Genomic DNA, 26,969 nt, shown 5'->3' on the forward strand with positions numbered 1-26,969 from the left:
TAAATAGTCATACTCTAAGTCTAAAGTATATAATTGTATACAATTTTAAACATATCTAAGGACAAAAGCATAAGATACGCCAACAAAAGGAGTACAATGTTACTAACGTTTGTATACAACGACTTTAATGTCATATATATCGGTAAAGAAGAACACCCTCTCTCTCTCTCTCTCTCTCTCTCTCTCTCTCTCTCTCTCTCTCTCTCCATAGAATTTTTCCAATTAACAATATGGACCCTATAGCTCCAATGAAGGATATTTAAAGAGCTTAACATAACCGCCGAATACTTTCGTCGCTATGATGCACCGGAACTAATATACAATAAAGTCAATATCATTTTCTCTTCCATTTGAAAATATTAGTACTGTTTTTACCGTTCCCCAAAACCGCTCTTTACATGAAACAAAGGAAAACACTCCTCTCCAACTGCGTTTGATCAAAGATGAAAGCGGTTTGTTGCAAGAAGTAGAATAACAGTTATATGTTACATAGATTGATGCATACATTTTGCAGCATGGAAATTCAGTTTATTATTGCGACACAGAGCTTTGATAGGCAAAAATCTATACATTGAAATCGGACGTTCCTAACCTTTATGCACAGCATTCAGTCATAAACTACCAGAATAGTAAATTTCAACAAAAAGAATTTAGAACTCCCATTAGATCAAATACAAAACCGGATATTGTTCAAGATTTCATTCAAGTCTGATGATTTGCCTTTACAGGTGGATTATCAGTCACCTAGTGTGGACATGTATATCGCCCAGCTTAAGGGCTCTGGATTCTCCCTTGTTTGTCTGTATGTTTCCATAAACGGGGATTCGTCTTATTTACTATTCTGCTCGAAGGGGCAATATCAAAGGGTGTCCCTGTCATCAAAGTTACTGCTCTCTCTCTCTCTCTCTCTCTCTCTCTCTCTCTCTTCGTATGAAATCCTTGACAAGCAGAGGGACCAGCAAGATTCTATGCAAAAGTAAATAAATCAGAGTAAGAAACCAAACAGCTTTTTTCAATAGGGTATCCGCTGAAGTTGTTGCAAATCCTAATTACAAAAGAAGGGGGTAGAGGAGGGGTTCATAATAAATATAGAATAAAATCAGCCAAAGTTTTGTAAATCAAATGCTATAACTAGGTTTCCTTTCTACTATATCATAATATTCTGCAGAGATATTTCATATTGTTTCTTCTTATTTTGGTATTTCAAAATTGTACCCTATAACAAAACCCAGTTCTTTTTTCACGAAATAACTCCTACGACTGCATAGTCCTCCAACGACTATTTTAGCTTCCAACAATAATCTTCCAACGAAGTATTTCAAAAGCCAAAGAAAAGCAAAATAAAAGACTGAAAAATATGGTCGATGGAAGGCACAACCCCAAACTACACTCAGCAAAAAAAAAGTCGCAAGAAACACACCACAACAAAATAGAACATCACTCACAGTTTGTTCCTCTTCTAATACAGTGCGCGGAGAGCGAGTTCTCACCTGAAAAACACAAATATTTGTTAGCCAGTTACGACAAGAATTGCCACCAAGTTAATGGAAACATCAAACACGTTACACAGTTGGATAAATTGGGGATACATGCCTGCGGGTTGAAGAAAAGAATCGATAGAAAGGATTGCAAGAAAAAAAGTAAAAAACAGAACGCTGGACGACGTAGACAAACAAAACATAAAAGTGGACAAACGAGGTCATTCCTCAGCATGTGTGTGTTTGTCCGCGAGCAGAGGGTAGCTCGGAAAAAAAAAAAAAAAAAAAAAAAAAAAAAAAAAAAAAAAAATAAAAAAAAAAAAAAAAAAAAAAAAAAAAAAAAAAAAAAATGTCTAACGGTAACAAGGAAAAAACTAAATTTAAAGAATCTACCAGTCACTTCTTTGCAAGACATAATATTTAATTTAAATACGCAAAGTTCCCACTTAACTTTCCGATTTCTTCCCTCTGTTCGGATTCTCTTGAAATTAAAAGGCTGGCATTCAAATGAAGAAACTTACGATGGGAACTCTGACGCCAGGGGTAGTAGTTTAACCAGCTCCCAATATAGCACAAAGCTAACTTTTACCACTCGAACTAGAAGAAATAAAAGAACATCTGGTTTGGAAAATATATGAGGGACAGTATAAGGTCATAAGATTCCTAAATAACCATATACGAGAGAGAGAGAGAGAGAGAGAGAGAGAGAGAGAGGAGAGCCTGCACACATCGTTATTACACTAACATATATATCTTACATACGCACAGACATATATATATATATATATATATATATATATCTATCTATCTATATATATATATATATATATATATATATATAGATATATATATATATATATATATAGTATATATATATATATATATATAATCTATATATATATATATATATATATAGATATATATATATCTATATATATATATAGATATATATATAGATATATATATATATATATATATATATATCTATATATATATATATATATAAATATACACACACATACATACACACACAAAAATTCGTTTTTTATTGTGTTCATATTTCTCTAACTTGATTGTTGTCAGAATTTGTAACAACATAATCTTAGTTCCCTGCGTTCCAACTTGTAGACTGCTTGCCGCATACTAACCATGCTAATAATAGTACCTTTGCTTGCTAACAGGATTGTAACTTCCTCACTGAATTGAGTTTTGGGCAAAACCACATTTCCAAGATGTAATTGTATCCTTTACCATGTGGAATGGATATTACAAGCAAGAAATGCCTGTCCAATAAATTATGAATGTTCTCTCTCTTCTCTCTCTCTCTCTCTCTCTCTCTCGTCTCTCTCTCTCTTCTCTCTCTTCTCTCTCTCTCTCTCTCTCTCTCTCTTCAAAATTGCATTTTCAAAGATTTATATAATAATATTTTAGTCACTGAAGTAAGCACTGGGTTTATTTACATTAAGAATATTATAATATTATATATATATATATATATATATATATATATATATATATATCATATAATATTCATAATGTAAATGAACATAGTGCTAGCTCACTTCAGTGACTAAAAAAATATGATATAAATGTTTGCAAATACAATTTTGATTCGTAATAAATGCACAAGAATTAACGTATCCGTAACTCAATAGTGGAGTTATCGAAACACAAGAAAAAGTATCCTAAAAGTTTCAGTGATAAATTTCTCTCACTATTTATTAATAGAAATTAAAAAAAATTTATTTTTTTTTAAGAATCGGGTTTCCGATGCTCGGAAAATTCAGTTCTGATACAATAATCTTCATTAAGTCCTAAGATGGCATTTTGTGAAATCCAGAATTTCCACTGTTCCCTGAGGGATTAAGATTCACGGAAATCCAATGCTATATGAATTTACCTAAAATGTCAGAAAAAAGGAAAAGGTTGAAAGCAGTGATATCTGAGTATTGTCACTCAAAAATCAGCCACTTTAGTAATACTGAATTTAATCCAGTATTTACATATAACATTAACATGTTCAAAGGTAACTTTCTGGGTGGTATCTTAAAGTTTTTAGAATTAGAGAGAATGTCACTTATTACCTTGGTCACTTTAACTTGCTAAACTATAACGGGAACCAAAATTTTGCCAATCTTATTTTAGGCATTTATAATAGCAAAATGCTATGAAATCCACATCTCTAAGATTATTACGAACTTACTTGTACAAAGTTATTTCTCCGATAAATATTAAAAAATGGTTCCTCTACATAAAGTTTATTAAATTGAACTAGTTTGTGAACCTATTACGAAAAACAAAAATACACATAAAATGATTAATTTCCACCATTAAAGGCAAAGCAAATCATTGTTACCCAAAATCAAACTTTATATTCTCCGGATAAATTTCATTTAGAAATATGAATAGAAAATGAATTGCTATTAAACGTATATTGCCACATGACCCGTTCTTAAAATATCCAACTCAAATTCCACCAAATCTGAACTGGAACTGCTCCAACATAAAAGCTTTTGACAATTCCTTCAATTCGCCGCTGTTACTTACATATTTAATGACATAACATATCGAGATTCTTTTTAATTGAAATCGTTGTATCGTTAAAAAAAATTTTGAAATATTTTGTATGAAAAAAAAAAGGTTTGTTTACTACTACTGAATGAGAAGAGCCCACTTCTTTCTTACCAAAATTCCAAGTTATGTCATTAAATTTAAGAGGTGAGCTATACAAATACTGAACGGCCTTTATGCACCTTGGACGCTCCTTTAATTGTCCACAATTAAAGGATTTTGAATTTTTTATCGATATTTGATCGATATGTATATTAAGCCCCCACCCCTCTCTCTCTCTCTCTCTCTCTCTCTCTCTCTCTCTCTCTCTCTCTCTCTCTCTCTCTCTCTCTCTCTCTCTCTCTCTCTCTCCCTTCCCCAATTGCACTGGTGAACCGAGGTGTCATCATCCCATAAACCCTCCACGGAAAATACCTTGCTCCTCCATATTTCAGATTCATTGTGTTGACACTGATATCGAAAACCAAAGCGTTCTGACACCATACTATGCAGCTGTGATATATACCAGTGGACTCCGTTTTTGGTACGGATGGGAATTCACTCTACGAACTCTTTCAGTTTAGCAGACACACACATACACACACGTGTGTGTGTGGTTTTAAAAGGCCTGTCTTTTCGTAAAAGACTACTAATACGACAAAATAATTCGATTGAGAGCACTTCAGCCCTGATCACTGGTAACTGTGAACAGTTGTAGAATACTGAAGTTGGTGGGACTAGAAATGGAGGTTGTCTAGTAATGAAAGGGAGCAATTTGTTATTGTTTTAGTCCTAGATGATGGACGTATCCGCTGGGAAAATTACTGAAGAATAGGTCGTAATATTGACTCGTCCGTTAAATCCTATTTCCAGTGTACTCGTGAAAGATTCATATCTTCAGTTTGACTTATGGTTCCATAAAATCCATTTTCTACGGACAGTTACATCTGAAAAACAGCTGAGCCTTACTCCAGTTTATGGCATGCGTGTAATACATCATACGTAAGAAAATAGCCGCGCCCTCGGAACCGTATCTTCCTGATCGTTTATGCTCCATTAATCTTTGTAAGATAGATCTACCGTTTCCCCCGGCACAAATTTCATCAAATTTATTATATGTGATTTTATAAACATTGTCATCTGATGGATTTTTATTCAAGATGGGTTTAGTTACTTTTTTTTATTATCTTTTCAGAGTAAAGGAGCGTTACTTTATCGTTAAAGTGTTTCTTTGTTATTCAAGGAACCTATACAGTATATTTTGTTCGCTTTATTGATAGCCTTTTCGAGGATATGCTGTATAGAGTAACTGGGTCAGTTTTGACAGAATTTTTCTTGATACCCATGCGAAAGTATCGTAAGCCTGCTAAGAAGTCCATTGCAATCATCTTTGATAACGTGGAAAGTGGGTGTAGGAACTAGGACTAGGTAAAGGAAGATTCCTGTATACGGCGAAGACATATTTAGTCCATGTGATTTTAATTGAAATATCAAGGAGGGAAAATTTACTGTGGAACCGTAAAGGTATCATCCATGAATGGAATGTAGGAACCTCTACCCGAAATATTTTATATCAGAAATTTTGGAGCCTATTCCTTAACCCTCTATATATTCTGGGTACCATAAACTACTTTATATTTTATAACCCCTGCCTCTTGACACCCCAATTCCTCTTCCCTCACTCTTCCCCAGCAGCATGTGCTCACGTCAGGGACCAAGTTCGATTACTCTGCTGCTTCGCCTCAGGAACTGTCTCGCACAGGAGTAGGACGGAACTTCTGGTTTACTTATAAATTAATTACAGATATTGTGCATCTGCTATCGTGCGATTTATTCTAGTGATTCTGCGCAACTGCTCGAATATTCATTTGATTGATTACGATTTAGTGATATGTATATTATATTGCATTAATAATCTAAATAGCTATTGACATACTTTGTTTATCTCATTTCTCTCTCTATTTCTGTCCCAATGTTTTGTCGATCTTTTGAATAACAACTGTTCTGGATACAAATTTTTTCTTTTTATTTTGCTTTGCATAAGTTTAATGCAACCTTCGTAACTTACATTTGCAGATTTTGGGATAAATGACTCGCAATAATTCAGATATATATAATAATTTCGTATCAAGCATTCTAACACTAGATTTCTAAATTGCAGAGTAAACCAAATATGACGCTTGAAAGAATTAGAATTTATTTTCACGTATAGTGTCAAAACTAAGGTGATATCTATGAAACCATTAAAAAAAGCAAGAAACACAAATGGACACACGTGCATAAAAGTACACACACACGCACATACACATACGTATATATATATATATGTGTGTGTGTGTGTGTGTAGATTCTGCATATATATTTCCGCCAAAAGCAATAAAAACGATTGCCCACTTGGCTACGATGTACGAGAGGCAATAGATTCTTTATCTTTCGCGTAGTCAGGTGGGCAACTTGACCTCGTTGTGAATATGGAACGTAGGTTCGTATTCCGCTTCCGGACTTCAAGGATCTTGTTCTAGGATCTTAGGTTTTTGTAGTGACAAGCGTACCCAAAAAAACACAAAGAATTCGAGAAGTTAAGAGGGGGCATTGTGGTTATTACACTCTATATATATCTAAATGGATGTATGTATGCGCTGTGTTCCAGCATAACACTGAAATGCACTGGTGAATTTCAACCAGACTTGGTATACATATGACTTACCATCTGAAAAGAATACTGTGGGAGTAAAACATCACTGGCCACAAAGAGGGAAGGGGTGTGTGGGAAGGAATAGAAATGCAAAAATAACCAAAAACGACAGATATTAGAGTCTAATTCATAGTTTTTGAGGTAGTTGAGATGAACAGTGACACTCCCAATGTCCTTTAAAAGTCCATGTTCAACCCCAACAGGGAAGGCGGGTGACATGTAAAAATAACTGAAAACAACAGATATTTGTGAATCTGATCCAGAGTTTTGAGGTCCCCGTGATGAATGGCGACATTCCCAATGCTCTTTAAGTCCAAGTTCAGCCAGATAGGAAGGGGGAAAAAAGGGGTGGGAAGGGGGGTGACATGTAAAAATAACCAGTTCAGCCCATTGGGAAGGGGGGAGAGAACAGGTGGGAAGGTGGTGAAATATAAAAATAACTGAAAATGAAAGATATCAGTCTAATCCATAGTTTTCAAGGTTGCTGAGATGAACAGTGACACTCCTGATACCCTTTAAGTCCAAGTTCTGCCCCAATAGGAAGGGGGGGGATTGTATGTGTGAGAAGGGGGTGACATGTAAAATTAACCGAAAACGAGAGATATTAGTCTAATTCATAGTTTTCAAGTTTGCTGAGATGAAAAGTGAGACTCCCAATGCCTTTTAGGTCCAAGTTCAGCCCCAATAGGAAATGGAGGGTAAAAATGGGTGTGAAGGTGGTGACGTGAAAATAACCGAAAACTAATTATGTTAGTGTCTTATCCATAATTTTGAGATTGCTTAGATGAAGACTGACACTTCTGATGCAATTCAAGTCCAAGTTCAGCTCCAATAGGAAAGGGGGTGAGAAGGGGTGAAAAAAAAAAATGTCAAAAACAGCAAATTTTAGTGTCTAATCTGTAGTTTTCGAGGTCGCTGGGACGAATAAATACACTCCCAATGTCATTCAAGTTCAAGTTCATCCCTGACAGGAATGCAGGGTGAGATGTGGTGAAATACAAACGGGGGAGGTGAGAAATACAAATGGGGGGTGAGAAGCGGTGGAGAGAGAGAGTTTAATGGTTGCCATTCAGTTTTCCCGGGCAGCACAGGGTTGATCAGCTAGTTACATATATATGTGTATATGTACAGATATTAAACCATCATTTTCGTTTAATATCCAATTCACTATTCCTGGGGCCTAGGGGAACAGGGCTTGGTGGTCAAAGTTATTGTATTTTCGCTGTTTCTAAACCAAGCATCGATTCGAATCCACCGGTGTAGGAACACTTATCACTTATAATTCCCCTTGAATTTAAGTTATTCCAGAGGTAAAATGAATTGGATACTGAACTAATTGTTGCCTTAAAAAATGTTAACCTCCGCAATCTTATGTAAAGTTTTATTATGACCATGGCGGTAATTCCTTCATATTTTATTTCTAAATAAAATAATGTATACACAACCACAGTATCTGACAAGAGATGAACTTTTTAAAGTCTTTTTATCATATATAATATCTAATGATAAAGTACACACGAATCGTCTTTTGAAATTGTGTGAAAATATTCCAGACTGAATTACAAATCCCTGACGAAGTCTCCAAACCAATCTTTATGCCTGAAACTGATATTCTCGGTCTTTTTTTTTCTGTGAAATACTCAGTGTTTGACATTGTATTATATACAATCAAAATAAGAACTACTGGCAATTCGTATGCTTTATAAGTTAACAAAATTGTACACATTTATTTAATCTATTCATAATATCCCCTTTCAAAGCTGATAGTTTTACCCTAATTTATTTATATATGAATAATATCTATATATATATATATATATATCCAATCTATAGTAGATATCTATAATATAATATATATAATGTATATATATATATAGTATATATATATAATATATAATTATATATATATATATATAGTATTCGCTCGTTCTCGCATTTGCATTACGTTCGACAGCGTCTGATAAAAGACCCTTCTATTTAAGCTTCTTACTTTTGGTTTTAATCCTTATTGGACGCTGATTGAGAGTCATTTCCAAATCTCTAGTGGCATATTGGAGGTTCGTGTTCTCGAGCTTACAGTATTGATATCGATGCCTTTTCCAAACACCAATGATTTTCAACACACGAATACGATGAATATCACTTTTGACAGATTTTTTTCTTGCGAATCAGCAGAAAGTTCATTTAAGGTTTTGGTTAAATTCTCAATTGCTGTATTAATGGTAATATATCTGGAGCAATAGAGGAGATCATGAGATGACTGATTGTGGCTAATATGCAACTCTAAAAGGAGCATAAAAATCAAGTAAAAATCATAGTAGCCTAAAGGACTTTTGAGGTATACTCTTTGCTTCCACTGCCGGCTCCTTAGTTTATGTAGTAACAGAAATGCCAATATAGATAGATAAGTAAATAGCTGCTGAGAGAACCCGAAGTGGAATTTACAAACAAATTTGAAACTTTTGTACATGTAGATGTCTTTGAGTTCATGATGCTATAAACTTCCTCAGTTATTCGAGCGAACAATGGGAAAGAACAAACGAACAAAAAGCTCAACAAGGATTAAACACCGGCGTCGCGAAGACTACGGGCCTGAAGGACACATCCGATCTAACAAATGTTTTCTCATGCATTGAACTTTTATTCGAAAGCCTCTGGAATGGGAGCACGCTTTAAAATAAAAGCGGGGAAAAATCATTCCAGAACGATGCGTTCGCTCTCTGAACGAAAAATCTGGCCATAAAACCGTGTAGATACAAAGTTAAAACATTCGCTAAATCTCAAATTGCAAAATACTGACCGAGGAAGCACTTCTGTAATCATAATTGTTAAAACGAAAGCTGAATAAATTTTCTTGGAAGGGATACTTCTTGCATATAAATATCTTTAATAATGTAAACAGTATTTTAATAACAAAAATTTCTTTTAATGTAGATTGATGATATCAAGTATGAAGTAAAGCTCCTTATTTGTTTACTGATTTATTCATTTGATCATAGTTATCTTTACGCAAGTACATAAACACGAATTTATTGCACATTTATGTTTTTTGCTATTGTACCAAAACTCTGGTAAAAATTGGCGGATTTTTTTTTTCATAAATCATATGAAGAAATACCTCATAAAACGTAAATGAACAGGGAAAACCCTTGGAATAGCTTAAAATCAGATTCATTGTACCTTCAAGATTATTGTGCAATATAAACAACTGATTAGACTCGGGGTCTTTATAATTAATATTTTAGATAAAAGCGTGCTTCTAGGAGGATGCAAAGCTTGGGTTCCTGTCAAGTACTTCGGGATGAGGGTTCTGGTCCAACGACCTCCTGTCTCTTGGTTAATTAAACCGCTTAAGTGCACTTGGCATCTGGCACTGTTTGGCGTTCACGATCCAGCCTCTCATATGATAATCAGCCAAACTTTTGCTGGGAATGATGATGATTATATATATATATATATATATATATATATAAAAAAAATAAATATAAATTATAGGATATATATATATATATATAGATATATATAAAATATATATATATATCTATATATATAGTATATATATATATATATATATATATATATATATATATGTGTGTGTGTGTGTGTGTGTGTGTGTGGTTACATGATGAATATATATAAAGAAGTAAATTCACGAAAGAAAGAGAAACGATAGGGTACTGCAAGGCTTTTCGACTTCTTGTCTTTTACTTAGCAGTAAATAAATTGATTGAATATAGACTTTAGGCCAAAAAGACCAAACACTGGGATCTATGAGGTCATTCAGCGCTGAAACGGAAATTGGCAGTAAAAGGGTTGAAAGGTGTAACAGGAGGAAAACCTCGCAGTTGCATACATACACACACACACACACACACACATATATATATATATATATATTATATATATAATATATATATATATATATATATATATATATATACACACACACACACACACACACACACACATATATATATATATATATATATATATATATATATATATATATACACACACACACACACACACAACACACACACATTATATATATATATATATATATATATATATATATATATATATATATATATATAATATTTAAAACACGGCACTGTGAGAGAGTAAAATCTCAAAATCGTATATACCATTGGATGTTGCGGGTATTCCATTTTGCAAGTACACGCAATTTCTCTCAGAATGACAAGACCATTAAGAGTGAAAAATGACTTCCTGTGTTTTCGTTACAGTTTTCACGTAAAAGTTAAACGGTGTTCCGTTAACTAGTTAAGGAAAGAGAGCGAACATTTGTTCGAAATTTTAGCCTCCCTCGCTCTCTCTAAAAGAGAAATAAAAATAAGAAAATGGTCGGCATGAAAACTGCGCTGGGAGGCTGGGAGAGGAACATTTGAATATTCGGGAAAAAATGAAAATATTCGGGAAAAAATGAAACGTACACATTGTTAATTTCAACAGACAACTTAGGAGATATCACAGGGCCGTACTCCTGTGATGAAGATTAGACGTTACTTGAAGGGCTACATTCGAAGAGCGGTTCCTATGTTAAATGGGGAGTTAATTAAGGTTTTCAATAAAATTTATAATAATGCTGAGAGACTGGCAGGGTAAGGGGGGTTCCTGAATAGCCACACTAGGGTAAATCTGCGAGTGGGGTGACAATTCATTGAGCTACGAATGAAGCCTGTTTTATACTGAATATATTTAACAAGTCCATTGATTAACAGAGTCCCGATATAGAAAATAGGGTAACTAAAAGATCAAAGTAGCTCAGTTGCGAATATTGATGGTTTCAGTGGATTTAGGTATAGGAAAGCGAATAATCATGGCTGACTTATCAATACCTTTTATCGACTGAGTATACTTGGAACAATGTAAGCTCAAACTTGAAATAGGATACTTTACGCTACTGCATTTAGGAATACAGATTAATTTTTATTGTGCGCACTGAGTTTTTATGCACGTTAATCCAGGGAAATTACTCTGATTTTACCTTTTAATGAATATGCATACTCGGTCCTTTAGTCCTCGTCCATTTTACAAATATAAAATGTACAACTGAAATTCATGCTCACTTTAATGATCCAACAAATTTAAGCTCGTGGTTTGCTCATCTGGCTGCAGTTACGGGAATATTGTATATTTGTATATAACAGTATTTATATAAACATAAATTATGCTTTCATAATGTTTTTACATACATACGCACACATATATTCACCATATACATACATATATATATATATATATATATATATATATATATATATATATATAATTCACAAAGCTGTCCCGTGATTTGAAATTTGCCAGATTGAGTCCAAGAGGAGAAATTGGAAAACTAAGGTCCAAGCATCTTCGTGTCATGGTTATACATTTTCAGGATACCTTGAAAATGTGCAACAATTCCACGAAAGTATTTGGTACTTATGTTTCCATTTTTACTTTCCTCCTTTTCGTGGGTGACCCTCCACGCACACACACAGACTATATATATATATATATATATATATATATATATATATATATATATATATATATATATATATATATATATATATATATATATATATATATATATATATGGTTGCCTTATTACCGTTTTCTTTTATCAGAGAGATATCCTTCAAAAGGATGTAAACTGCAATTGCCTCAGCAATAATCGAACTGATCGTTCATTGACGATTTAGTAAAAAAAAAAATCAATAACACGAATAATTTTACTGCCCGCATAGAAATTCGTCTGGTCCATATGCTACTCCGTAACTGCGATGTTATGAGAACTACATTCAAGATGTAAACCACTGAGGGATTTTGAATATTGACAAATCATTAGCGTTGCCAACCAATGCCGATATTGTTATCGTGATAGCAGTTTCTTTCTTAGAAATGTTTCAAAAGAACATTCACAGCAAAAAGAATTGAAGGTTATTAGCACTGTATTCCAAGCATTCTAGCCGTTAATAAGGCCGATCATTTTCTCCGGACGCAATTTACCAGTATTATGTGTATTGTTACGTATATCCAAAACAAATAAGTAAAGGTAGTCTGTAAAATCCGCATGGTGATCGTAAACTAGAGTATTGGTAACAATTATTTTTACATTGCGATGCCCAGTTTTATCCTCATTAATCTCGTAAAACATCAGACAATTTCGCATTAAAAAAAAAACGCTCCGTACAAAGAATATAATGATTGTTGTGTCAAATAGGCGATATTGAAAACAAAGGAATTTATTTAACCCCCTCTCTCTCTCTCTCTCTCTCTCTCTCTCTTCTCTCTTCTCTCTCTCTCTGTGTGTGTGTGTGTGTGTGTGTGTGTGTGAAAGGCAAGCGCGCAGGCAAACGATATATCCAAAGTATGTAGACAATAAAAATTAAATATTTTTGCAATGTCACAACGAACATCATATTAACACATAAAATCAGAATCAATCACTGGAAGCAATGTGACAATCAAGAGTTCGTCGCTGACAGAAACGAATGTCATCATCGTGATTGGCATTACCCAATTAGCTAACACTCTCCCCACTGTACGTATATTCAGGTGTCTCCTAAACATGTAATGTGGGACAAATAAAACAAATAAATAAACAAAGCACCTGTTAAAAGAATGAAAATAAAGCAACTTTCCCAGTGTTACGGTTTCTATTACTTTTATCGCTCAAAAAAATCTGATAAGCTATTGTGCATTTTAACTATTGATGAAATTGGGGAATCCAAGCTTAAACGACACTTGGTTTGATTGGTATCTTCTGGACATGATGTTTGTATGAAGGGAACTCAAGCTTTCATTTTTATCTGCATCATTATTTTACCTCTAAAAGTGGAAGAGAGAGAGAGAGAGAGAGAGAGAGAGAGAGAGAGAGAGAGAGAGAGAGAGAATAACTAACTTTACAAACAATTAAATGTATAAAGGATTGAGATCGAATCGATGACATTCGCTGCCAAAACCCATAATAGAAATATTATGACAATAATTATAATGCGACAGATCTATGGTGCCGCTGAACTAATGATACCCTTTCTTCCATGGAACAATATATCCCCTCATGTCCTCACTCTTTATGTAGGATAGCTTTCATCTATTCCTCTCGATGAATGATCTTCCATATACAAATAACATTAATTATATCATCAATTACTGCCCTGTTTGGTTGATGTAACACCCGCACACATCAAGAACAATTAAACATTTATTGCAATTATCCAACTGGAAAGAGGTGATTATAAATAAATAGTCCCGGATCTGAATTCATACCCTCATTATGTTGATAGCACATCAGATCTACTTCGGGTGGCAACGCAGCTTTTCAGACTTCAGAGGCTGGTGAGTTGTGTTCAAGGCAAGGGATTCTCGGCCCGATTAAAGGAATTCTTTTAAGAAAACACGTGTCAATTCCATTATTTCTCCATGCTCTTTTATAGCTTAACGACTTTCTCTTGGGTAACAAATTTCTAGACTACGTTCCATTTTCGTAGTAGTTTAGATGTCCTGGTTGATCTTCTTTTTTTTCTTGTATTGTCCATCACATGAACATGGTTCTTTAGAATTTTACGCGTCCTTTGAACCGAAACCATAACATTTTATTTCCAGAAAATTGAATAGGAGCACGAAAGTTATAAACAAAACAAAACAAAATCAACCCTGCCAATGAAACAAAAATTGTACTTGAAATGAATTATTGGAATATATTTCAATGAAATGCAATGGCGTTGTTCGTCTTATTAACTTCAACTTTTATATATACATATGTCGTGAAAGTCTGCTTCTTCAAAAATAAACAAAAAACTAAAGAATTTCATCATCTTTATGGCTATGATTACACTGTTAATAAAAAACTCGGCGAATGGCCACGGCATCTTGCCTGTGACTTGAAGCCCTCTTGTCAAAATCCTCCCATAGGCTTGGGTATGACAACTTTTAAACAGAATGAGGCGCACACGCACATACGAACACACAGTTGAACTAAGCATTTTTATCTCACGCCACCCCTAGAATCTCATTGTCAGCTACTCTCAGGTCGTCACCTCTACACTGTTCTCCACATTCCATAGGTCACAGGGAACACATGGACAATATATTATAATCAAAAACCCTAGGCCTTACAGATATATATGTATGTGTGTGTGTGTGTGTGTGTGTGTGTCTGTGTACACTGAGCGGTGTGGATGGCCACATGTACTATCTTATGTTATTCATGAAAATTACGTCATCCTCAAGCGACGTGGTAGCCTTATTGGTATACCTTGAGGGAATTAACTTTTTATTTTGTAAGCCAGGCATCAGCTGTTTACTAGTCATATCTTCTTTTATGCTACTATGCTAGTAGTGGTGTTACATGATCCAGTTGTACGTCAGAAATGGACCAAAGGTACGGACTGGTAATCGCATTAATTGCTATTTGACATCATTACGCATCAATATTTGTGTAAACTATTTTTGAACACACTGGAAAGCTTTATATGATACCAATATTTTTGAATATTAATGGTATTTCCTTGTTAATTATATTGCGGGAGACTTTTGTCATCATTTTTGCTTTGGCTAAAATAAAACCCGACATCCGTAAGTTTCGTGCCATGCCTCTTTCCATATCATATATAGTACACACACACAAATTATATATATATATATATATATATATATATATATATATATATATATATATATATATAAATATATATATACATACATATACATATAGATATATTATATATATATATATATATATACATATATATACATATGTGTAAATATATATATATATATATATATATATATATATATATATCATTATATAATATAGGGTGTAAAACAAAAGTTTATGCATACATATGTTAAGAAAAAGTTGGTAGTCTGAAAGTTTCGCAGTTACTGAGTTGTAAAGTAGTCGTTAGTTTTTCAAGAAACTAATGGGGGAACTAATCCTTAGGCATAATTTTCTCTAAAATATATGGAAAATTAAAGATCAGTATTTCCATACAAGTTAAATGACTTTCTAATCTATATTGTTCAACTACAATGTCTTCACCCTGCTGGCAAAGTTTAGCCTGGTAATGGATTTATTTGTTGTGCCCTTAGTAAATATTCTTTAGAATATATTTTTCAAAATATGAAAAACAATCGGTTAAAGCATCACCAATAAACTCAAACATCTCATAATAATCCGAAACTTTTAATGCCAACCATTAATATACATATATATATATATATATAGATATATATATATATATATATATATATATACATATATATATATATATATATATATATATATATATATAAAAGAAGCAAGATTAAGATGGTATGGCCACCTGATGAGAAGAGAAGAGCAACACATGGCAAGAGAAGTGATGGACGTGGAGGTGGATGGAACACAAAGGAGAAGACCTAAGACCAGGTGGAGAGACTCATTAAAAACGGCGACCCCGAATATGGATAAAGCTGGGAAGAAGAAGAAGAAATATATATATATATATATATATATATATATATATAGACACACACACACACACACACACATATATATATATATATATAATATATGTATATATATATATATATATATATATATATATATATATATATATATATGGGAAGAACAGCAACAGGGAAATCAGCTACGGAAATCGAAACGTGTAATAAAGGTCTTTTTTGCCCGGGGAAAGAAGGGCCAGAATGGATTACCCTGACATAAAGATGGACCGGTGCAAATTATTCTCTGCGCGTGGGCTATTAAACTGCAATTTGGGAGAAGTTTAATTTGGAATCCTGGAATTCCTGATATTACTACTGGAAAAGATTGGAAACCAGAACATTCTGCTGATAAATAACAACTTTAAACGTGTTGGATGACTGCAAAGTGGATTAGGGAAAGTTTTAAGCAAAGTGATTACTTTTAAAACTCCCACTCCGACGCCCGAAATAAATAACATTTCTCGGGAGAGCCATTTGTCTTGCATTAATAGGAGAAACCTCTTGCGTTATTTCTGCCATCATTAAATAATATCCATAAAATTACATAAATTCAGTAATAGTACCTACAGGTATTTGCGATGGACATGACATCCTTAAGAAAAACCATGAAATATCAGCTAGAGCTTGACTCTAACAAAGCCAAATGTGGAAAGGGAAGGCACCAAGCAATCCCACAAGGATGATCAAGAGAGGGTCCCGGACTCGGAAGTTGGATAATATGTTCTTTATCCATACGAGCCGTTTCATGCGGAACAAACTTAATGAAAACAATAAACTTGTAAAGCGTAGGAACCATCACAAAAATAATTCACGCTGCAAGAGTTTCCAATCCGTTTTGAACTAGTTGCCGGGGAATTACAAAAAGGGAAAAACATTACATGAAGCCACCATTTCCTCAGACCCCATTTATGGAGCTCTGGTAACAGCAAAAAAGAAAAAGTGTTAATAGCCGTAACATGTTGCTTGTCAATTACATCGTTTTCCTTTTGGGAGGCAATATATATATATAGATATATATATATATATATATATATATATATATATATATATATATATATAGTGTATGTATATATATATATATATATATATATATATATATATATATATATATATATATATATATATATGAATGACCTTCTTTGCTTGTGTAACAAATCATTAGGTTGGGGTGTGGGGCACACTAAAATGCCCTGAAGCGGTCTAAAACGTGATTCCTTTTGTATATGCAATACTTATGACTGTTTTGCTGTCTGAGCATGCTTGAACCTCTGTCTGGAAACTGAAATACATTGCTATTTATTTTTGAGGTAGTTACATCATAGAAAACTAAGGTCTAGAAATGACGAATTCAGTGGTCATTATAGCTTTCCGTTTAACCTAACGCTACACTGCTATCGGAAGGCTTTACTTTCATTCGTGGGTGGTAATTCAGCACAGATGAAAGTGAAAAATTACAATATATGACAAAACAAACTAATTAAAAAGCTGAAATTCGGTCTTAGCAAAGTTCTGTTGAGATGTCGAAAACATTATAATAATTTCACAGCTAGAGTGATGGAATTCTCTTCCCCGGCTGAAGCAGAACTAAGTTAAAGAAACGCCACAAAATAAATAAATAAATAAAAAATAAATAAATAAATAAATAAATAAATAAATAATTAATAATAATAAAATAATAATAATAATAATAATAATAATAATAATAATAATAATAATAATAATAATAATAATAATAATAATAATAATCATGGACGACATCAAGCTGTATGGTAAGAGCATCAAGGAAATAGATACCCTAATCCAGACTGTAAGGATTGTATCTGGGGACATCAGGATGGAGTTTGGAATAGAAAAATGCGCCTTAGTCAACATACAAAAAGGCAAAGTAACGAGAACTGAAGGGATAAAGCTACCAGATGGGAGCAACATCAAACACATAGATGAGACAGGATACAAATACCTGGGAATAATGGAAGGAGGGGATATAAAACACCAAGAGATGAAGGACACGATCAGGAAAGAATATATGCAGAGACTCAAGGCAATACTCAAGTCAAAACTCAACGGCGGAAATATGATAAAAGCCATAAACACATGGGCAGTGCCAGTAATCAGATACAGCGCAGGAATAGTGGCATGGACGAAGGCAGAACTCCGCAGCATAGATCAGAAAACCAGGAAACATATGACAATACACAAAGCACTACACCCAAGAGCAAATACGGACAGACTATACATAACACGAAAGGAAGGAGGGAGAGGACTACTAAGTATAGAGGACTGCGTCAACACCGAGAACAGAGCACTGGGGCAATATCTGAAAACCAGTGAAGACGAGTGCTAAAGAGTGCATGGGAAGAAGGACTAATAAAAGTAGACGAAGACCCAGAAATATACAGAGACAGGAGAATGACAGACAGAACAGAGGACTGGCACAACAAACCAATGCACGGACAATACATGAGACAGACTAAAGAACTAGCCAGCGATGACACATGGCAATGGCTACAGAGGGGAGAGCTAAAGAAGGAAACTGAAGGAATGATAACAGCGGCACAAGATCAGGCCCTAAGAACCAGATATGTTCAAAGAACGATAGATGGAAATAACATCTCTCCCATATGTAGGAAGTGCAATACGAAAAATGAGACCATAAACCACATAGCAAGCGAATGCCCGGCACTTGCACAGAACCAGTACAAAAAGAGGCATGATTCAGTAGCAAAAGCCCTCCACTGGAGCCTGTGCAAGAAACATCAGCTACCTTGCAGTAATAAGTGGTACGAGCACCAACCTGAGGGAGTGATAGAAAACGATCAGGCAAAGATCCTCTGGGACTATGGTATCAGGACGGATAGGGTGATACGTGCAAACAGACCAGACGTGACGTTGATTGACAAAGTCAAGAAGAAAGTATCACTCATTGATGTCGCAATACCATGGGACACCAGAGTGAAGAAAGAAAAGAGAAAAAGGGAAAAAAAATGGATAAGTATCAAGATCTGAAAATAGAAATAAGAAGGATATGGGATATGCCAGTGGAAATCGTACCCATAATCATAGGAGCACTAGGCACGATCCCAAGATCCCTGAAAAGGAATCTAGAAAAACTAGAGGCTGAAGTAGCTCCGGGCCTCATGCAGAAGAGTGTGATCCTAGAAACGGCACACATAGTAAGAAAAGTGATGGACTCCTAAGGAGGCAGGATGCAACCCGGAACCCCACACTATAAATACCACCCAGTCGAATTGGAGGACTGTGATAGAGCAAAAAAAAAAAAAAATAATAATAATAATAAAGGAAGAACATCCTTAGTACAAAAAGACAAGAGTAAGGGAAATATAGCCAGTAACTACAGGCCTATCGCCTGCCTTCCAATAATGTGGAAGTTACTAACAGGTATCATCAGTGAAAGGCTATACAACTACCTAGAGCAGACAAACACCATCCCCCACCAACAGAAAGGCTGCAGAAGGAATTGTAGGCGCACAAAAGACCAGCTCCTGATAGACAAAATGGTAATGAAGAACAGTAGGAGAAGGAAAACCAACCTAAGCATGGCATGGATAGACTATAAGAAAGCCTTCGACATGATACCACACACATGGCTAATAGAATGCCTGAAAATATATGAGGCAGAGGAAAACACCATCAGCTTCCTCAAAAATACAATGAGCAACTGGAATACAATACTTACAAGCTCTGGAATAAGACTAGCAGAGGTTAATATCAGGAGAGGGATCTTCCAGGGCGACTCACTGTCCCCACTACTCTTCGTGGTAGCCATGATTCCCATGACAAAAGTACTATAGAAGATGGATGCCGGGTACCAACTCAAGAAAAGAGGCAACAGAATCAACCATCTGATGTTCATGGACGACATCAAGCTGTATGGTAAGAGCATCAAGGAAATAGATACCCTAATCCAGACTGTAAGGATTGTATCTGGGGACATCAGGATGGAGTTTGGAATAGAAAAATGCGCCTTAGTAAACATACAAAAAGGTAAAGTAACGAGAACTGAAGGGATAAAGCTACCAGATGGGAGCAACATCAAACACACAGATGAGACTGGATACAAATACCTGGGAATAATGGAAGGAGGGGATATAAAACACCAAGAGATGAAGGACACGATCAGGAAAGAATATATGCAGAGACTCAAGGCGATACTCAAGTCAAAACTCAACGCCGGAAATATGATAAAAGCCATAAACACATGGGCAGTGCCAGTAATCAGATACAGCGCAGGAATAGTGGAATGAACGAAGGCAGAACTCCGCAGCATAGATCAGAAAACTAGGAAACATATAACAATACACAAAGCACTACACCCAAGAGCAAATACGGACAGGCTATACATAACACGAAAGAAAGGAGGGAGAGGACTACTAAGTATAGAGGACTGCGTCAACATCGAGAACAGAGCACTGGGGCAATATCTGAAAACCAGTAAAGACGAGTGGCTAAAGAGTGCATGGGAAGAAGGACCAATAAAAGTAGACGAAGACCCACAAATATACAGACAGGAGAATGACAGACAGAACAGAGGACTGGCACAACAAACCAATGCACGGACAATACATGAGACAGACTAAAGAACTAGCAAGCGATGACACATGGCAATGGCTACAGAGGGGAGAGCTAAAGAAGGAAACTGAAGGAATGATAACAGCGGCACAAGATCAGGCCCTAAGAACCAGATATGTTCAAAGAACGATAGACGGAAATAACATCTCTCCCATATGTAGGAAGTGCAATACGAAAAATGAAACCATAAACCCGAAAAATGAAACCATAAACCACATAGCAAGCGAATGCCCGGCACTTGCACAGAACCAGTACAAAAAGAGGCATGATCCAGTGGCAAAAGACCTCCACTGGAGCCTGTGTAAGAAACATCAGCTACCTTGCAGTAATAAGTGGTACGAGCACCAACCTGAGGGAGTAATAGAAAACGATTAGGCAAAGATCCTCTGGGACTAAGGTATGAGAACAGATAGGGTGATAAGTGCAAATAGACCAGACGTGACGTTGATTGACAAAATCAAGAAGAAAGTATCACTCATTGATGTCGCAATACCATGGGACACCAGTTGAAGAGAAAGAGAGGGAGAAAATGGATAAGTATCAAGATCTGAAAATAGAAATAAGAAGGACATGGATACGCCAGTAGAAATTGTACCCATAATCATAGGAGCACTCGGCACGACCCCAAGATCCCTGAAAAGGAATCTAGAAAAACTAGAAGCTGAAGTAGCTCCAGGACTCATGCAGAAGAGTGTGATCCTAGAAACGGCGCACAAAGTAAGAAAAGTGATGGACTCCTAAGGAGGCAGGATGACATCCGGAACCCCGCACTATAAATACCACCCAGTCGAATTGGAGGAGTGTGATAGAGCAAAATATAAAAAATAAAAAAATAATAATAATAATAATAAAGAACAAACTGAGGTGTTCTTTTGTCCATCGAAATGTAAACTTCCTTTCAGATATCGTGTTTTGCATGCTGTTAAGAAAGAGGAAGGGTCTTTTCAAAGACCTAAGTGCCTTTCATGTTTCCGAAATTACTCAATAGTCAATCCAGATACTAACAATAATAAAAAAACACTTGATTTTAAGGAAAATAAGAATAAGAGAAATAAAGAAAAATCTAAGAAATACGAATGTAACTCTTCACTTGTATTTAATGGCTTCAAATCCTCTCTTGTTCTTTCTAACTTCCAGGTAATGACAACCGGCATACATTCAACACCTGCTTATGTCTTCCATGACAGCAAAAATAACTAATACCACAATATGGAGGCGTCCTATACAACTTCACCTACTAATGGGAAAACTCCGATTGACGCAGGAGGTAATCCATGGACAAGACACCAATGCCATCAACACCCCGAGTAAGACAAAACGCCCAGGGCTGGATCGATGGGAACACGGTATCTTAAGTCGATAACGCTGACACATTTTCTTTCCAAAATAATACTTCCCATCTTTTCCTCTCACAGTTTTCAATCATCCTTTCTTTTTTACATGGGGCGTCATTTTGGAAATATCTGTTCTGAAACTGAAAAAGATAAAAATCCAGAGTTAAAGAATGAAAATGTTTTCAAAATAAAAAATATTACGTAAAATGATAAAACTAGTCTTACAGTGGTGTACAAAGTACATGCCCGAGTCATCTTCGTCTCCCCTTCATCATTATCTCATATAAATATGAAACCTCCGTAATTTACCTTACGGAATCAAATTAACATAATTTCTGAGATAATTTTTTTAGATAAAGTTATTATATCTACTTATTACCATTGTATTACCCTGGAATTATGCAGTATCTTACTTTTGCACGAAATTTTGGTCTATTCAGTTTCAAAACCTTATTCCTACAGCCCATTATTTGATTTACCCATTTTTCGTTTTATTTTCACTAAAACCTGTATTGGACACAGCTCCTAAATGAATGAATCGACCTCATTACTTGCTTCTCCAAGAAATGTTATTTCTCTTCTCTTTACATGCTGACGCTGTGTCTTCATTACTTCTATTTAAACTAGATTCCTCATGAGTTATAAAATATTTTCTACTGGACAAGCTTCATAAATCCTACGGTATTTTGCTGATTAAAACAGCACAATTTGCATATCAAAGTCTGTCAATTGTTTATCGTGCTCTAATCTCAACCTCCCTTACTTTTTCCAGTTTATTTTTTATAAAATTGTGAGAGGCAAACAACAACCCTATTGAAAATATGCATCCTGAATTTTATTTTACTTATGAATGACGTAAGTGGCATGCCTCTGTAATTAACATATCCAGCACAACGTTGCTGATCAGCAGATCTCATGGAATTTCCACCCCATCTTACCCTCCGAGTCGATGGGACTCCTGAATGAATCTGGAGCTTTAACTATATATACTAAGTGTAATTTTAAACTCACAGTTTGCTTTTGAGAAACATCCAATGAAAGTAATAGCACATGTGCACAAAAGCCCTATTACAATATATTATATAATATATATATATATATATATACTTCAAATAGTTATATATAATATATGTATATATATAATTATATATATATTATATATATATTATATATATATATATATATATATATATATATCTATATATCTATTATATGATATATATATGATCTATATATATATATTGTATATATAATATAATTATATATATAATTATATATCTAATTATATATATAATTATAGATATATATATATAGCTATATATATAGATTATATATATATATATATATACTATATATATATATATATTATATATATATATCATATATATATCTATCTATATACATAGATATATAAGATATATATAGATATATATAGGGATATATATTAATCAATCTTATATATATCTATCTATCCTATTATATATATATATATATATATTATATATATATATTATATATATATATATATATATATATAGTATATGTTTCCCGAGGCACACGATTTAGTAAAACTCACAATGCACGAAAACGAAATTTATTTATCTTTCAAAGGGACCATCTCCCTTCCTCTTCAGAATACAACTGTTGTATTTTCGAGGGGAAGAGAGATGGTCCCTGCGAAAGCTAAACAAACATCCTTTTCGTGCTTTGTGTATAAATATATATATAGATATATGTATACATATATATATTATATATATATATATATATATATATATATATATATATATATATAAATATATAATTTGTGTATACCCTGCTTTTGAAGTGTACTTTCGTGGGTACTGGCTAATCAAGACATGTTTTTCAATGCTTCTTTATCAAATTCTATCCACTTTTTGTTTTCCTGTGTTTTATATACATTTTTCAGCACCATCTTCTGAAGTTTCTGTGCAAGATATATTGTGCATATAAATATGTTAACAAGACGATATAAGTATATGCGTATCACTTACTATCGTTTCCTGACAACATCCAGGTTTTACATGAGAGTAGAGGGAGATACGCAGCTTTAAAGATCCCACTGAAACGCAAATTTCATAACTCGGTATCCAACGCCAACACAATTGAGTTTCCTCCGTAAAAACTCAATGAGCCTAATCTCTCTCTCTCTCTCTCTCTCTCTCTCTCTCTCTCTCTCTCTCTCTCTCTCTCTCTCTCTCTCTCTCTCTCTCTCTCGCAATCCACTTACTGTCCGATTATTTTCTCATGTCAAATAATAATGCTTTTAGGATTTTTAAAAAGTTATTTGGCACTAAATATTTTCCATTTCGGTGATAAAAACTCACTGTTCGTTATAGATTTTTTAAAAATTGGAAAAAATATTCACATTGCCATGTTGTCCTTTGCTCAGAATGAGAAAAACTTTCCAACGTTTCCAGTCTACGTTGATTTTAATGAAGATGGACGAAACCAAAGGAACGAACGTAATCTCATCTGTAAAGATTATTTTCGCCTCTTTGTCTCCTCTCCAGAATATCTTCGAGAAAAATCTTCCTTTGTCTATTTTGTTGTCCCTTACGTGAGCTAAATCATAAAAATAATAGAAAAAGAAACTTACTGAAATAAAACTATCATTTATGTTAGAATGTTTACCTCAAATCCTACGACATATTTACCCTCAGCAGTCTTATTCTATTTATGCAATTTATGCCACAATAGGAAAATAAAGCACTATACACGTGTAGGTAACACCAGAAAAATAAAAAATGAGCAAAGTAGTTCAATGTCCCTGCCAGAATGAAGCAGGATAGTTCTAACTCCTGTTAACTCCAACAAAATGAAGAACAAACGACTCTCTTCACAAAATGGTGATAAATAATAAATAATAATTAATAAATAATAAATAATGGATATTACTAAACTTACTGATAAGAACTATCACTAATCAGACAGACGATAAGAATATGATTTAGGTAATTTTTATTTGTCTATAGATCCTGACATTATTCTTTCAAGTTTCTATTTTTAATGCATGCCCGACACTAAAAATACGGAAATTAAGCTTTTTTTTTTCTCAACGATACCCTGCTGCTTAATTATCCATAAATCTGGATCCCTGCACCTTTCATAATAGAATTATGTTATTTACAGCACCCCCGCCAAAAAAACATAAATAAATAAATAAACCACTGAATTACGCAGTACTTCATAAAAATGGTTAGATAATGTTTGTCTTTATCGTCAAGTACGTTAACAATTTCCATCCCTGTGTAACATACGTGGCATGATAAACCTGTATAAAACTGTTGAAAAATACCTAGGATTACACATGCCAGTCATCCTACAACTGTAGTTCAAATGTAGTTCCCCTGATTCCTGCTTAAGTTAAGTATATCTTTGTTTTACCAGACCACTGAGCTGATTAACAGCTCTCCTAGGGCTGGCCCGAAGGATTAGATATTTTTACGTGGCCAGGAACCAATTGATCACCTAGCAACGAGACCTACAGCTTATTGTGGGATCCGAACCACACTATTTCTAGAAATTTATTTTTTTCACCAGAAATAAATTCCTCTGATTCCGCGTTGGCCGTGCCGGGATTCGAACTTCGGAGCACCGGATTGGCAGCCGAGCGCGAAAACCACTCGTCCAGCGAGGAACTAATTCCTGCCTAAAACAATGGTTTCTACTAAAGGTGAAACGTTTCACATTGTTAACTGGCAGGTTCACTATTATCATGAATAGTTCTGTTAAAGAAAGTATACAGATTTATGAATGCATTTATATTGAATGAATATCATTCATGTTCGTTATTCATTTAACATCAAACATGCTACAAGAAGAGACGTTTGAAAAAATAATATGCATAAATGATTCCCCATATAGCAGTAAAGGTTCAAGGTTCTCTGTGGAATCCTGGAAATAGTGCCTTTAGAAATGATTCTGATCTGGCCCTACTTCTTGTAGTGCCTGAAAAACACTAGATCAATTTTGCTATCCGTTCTATCACCTCCGGAATGTGCAAATGAAAGAAGAAATATCAGGCTAAATCACTCTGACTAGTATAAGGAATCCCACGGGGAACCCGTAGGGAGCCTTGACCCCCATATTCAACCAAGGGGACTCAGGAGGTTCTCAGAGACCCACAACAAGGGATTTACTATGGAACCAAGGGGAACTGCTTAGCCAAGGCAAGCTACTCAGGTCTTTCTTGGCAGAGGCCCAGGGCGCAAGGGTACTCGGTTACGGCCAATGCGACTTAAACCTGAGCTTCCCTTGGAATATTCGATACTGAAGAATCCTCTTTGATATTTCCGTAGGTATCATATTTCGCACTGAATTGTCTTTCTTATTTATTTTCTTAATAAGGAATCTTTCACTTAAAAGCATCTCTCACTATGGTTTAGTGTGTGTATATTTGGTCCTTTGTGTATTATTATTAATATTATTTAAAAGTGGTGTTCTGTGGGACGTAGAACTCCTGCCACAGTAGACCCTGGTGTTAAAGTACATGGGGTTTGTGCATTATCCTTTATTATATCATGGTTTATTTGTTGTTCTTCTTATCTTATTTTGAGGATATATTTAGTATGACGGTCACTCGTAGGTATTTTCGTTTTCTACTTCTATGGTTCTGATAGACTCCTTGACTGGTTAAATTTTGGGTGTTTCTAGTACCCACCTCTGTCTTGCTCCTAAGAGAGAGGAGGGGGAACATTTCGAGAAGGGCTCCCTTGAAAATGAGGCGGCTGTCATCAGGTACACTTTGCAGATCTCAATATTGCGGACGATTTCTTCTCTGTTTGGTAGTCTGTTATGTTGTCG

General features: G+C 34.7%; 1 long non-coding RNA gene across 1 annotated transcript in view; it reads right to left on the minus strand.

Annotated features, from left to right (window-relative positions):
* Window positions 1-1,452: 1,452 nt before the first annotated feature.
* Window positions 1,453-26,969, minus strand: part of LOC135217018 (uncharacterized) — a 327,470-nt gene continuing 301,953 nt past the window's right edge. The window contains exon 3 of the long non-coding RNA XR_010315004.1: window positions 1,453-1,490. This is a non-coding gene — a long non-coding RNA (uncharacterized LOC135217018). The remainder of the gene's footprint in view (window positions 1,491-26,969) is intronic.

The sequence above is a fragment of the Macrobrachium nipponense genome, chromosome 7 (genome assembly GCF_015104395.2).
Source record: "Macrobrachium nipponense isolate FS-2020 chromosome 7, ASM1510439v2, whole genome shotgun sequence".
NCBI lineage: Eukaryota > Metazoa > Arthropoda > Malacostraca > Decapoda > Palaemonidae > Macrobrachium > Macrobrachium nipponense.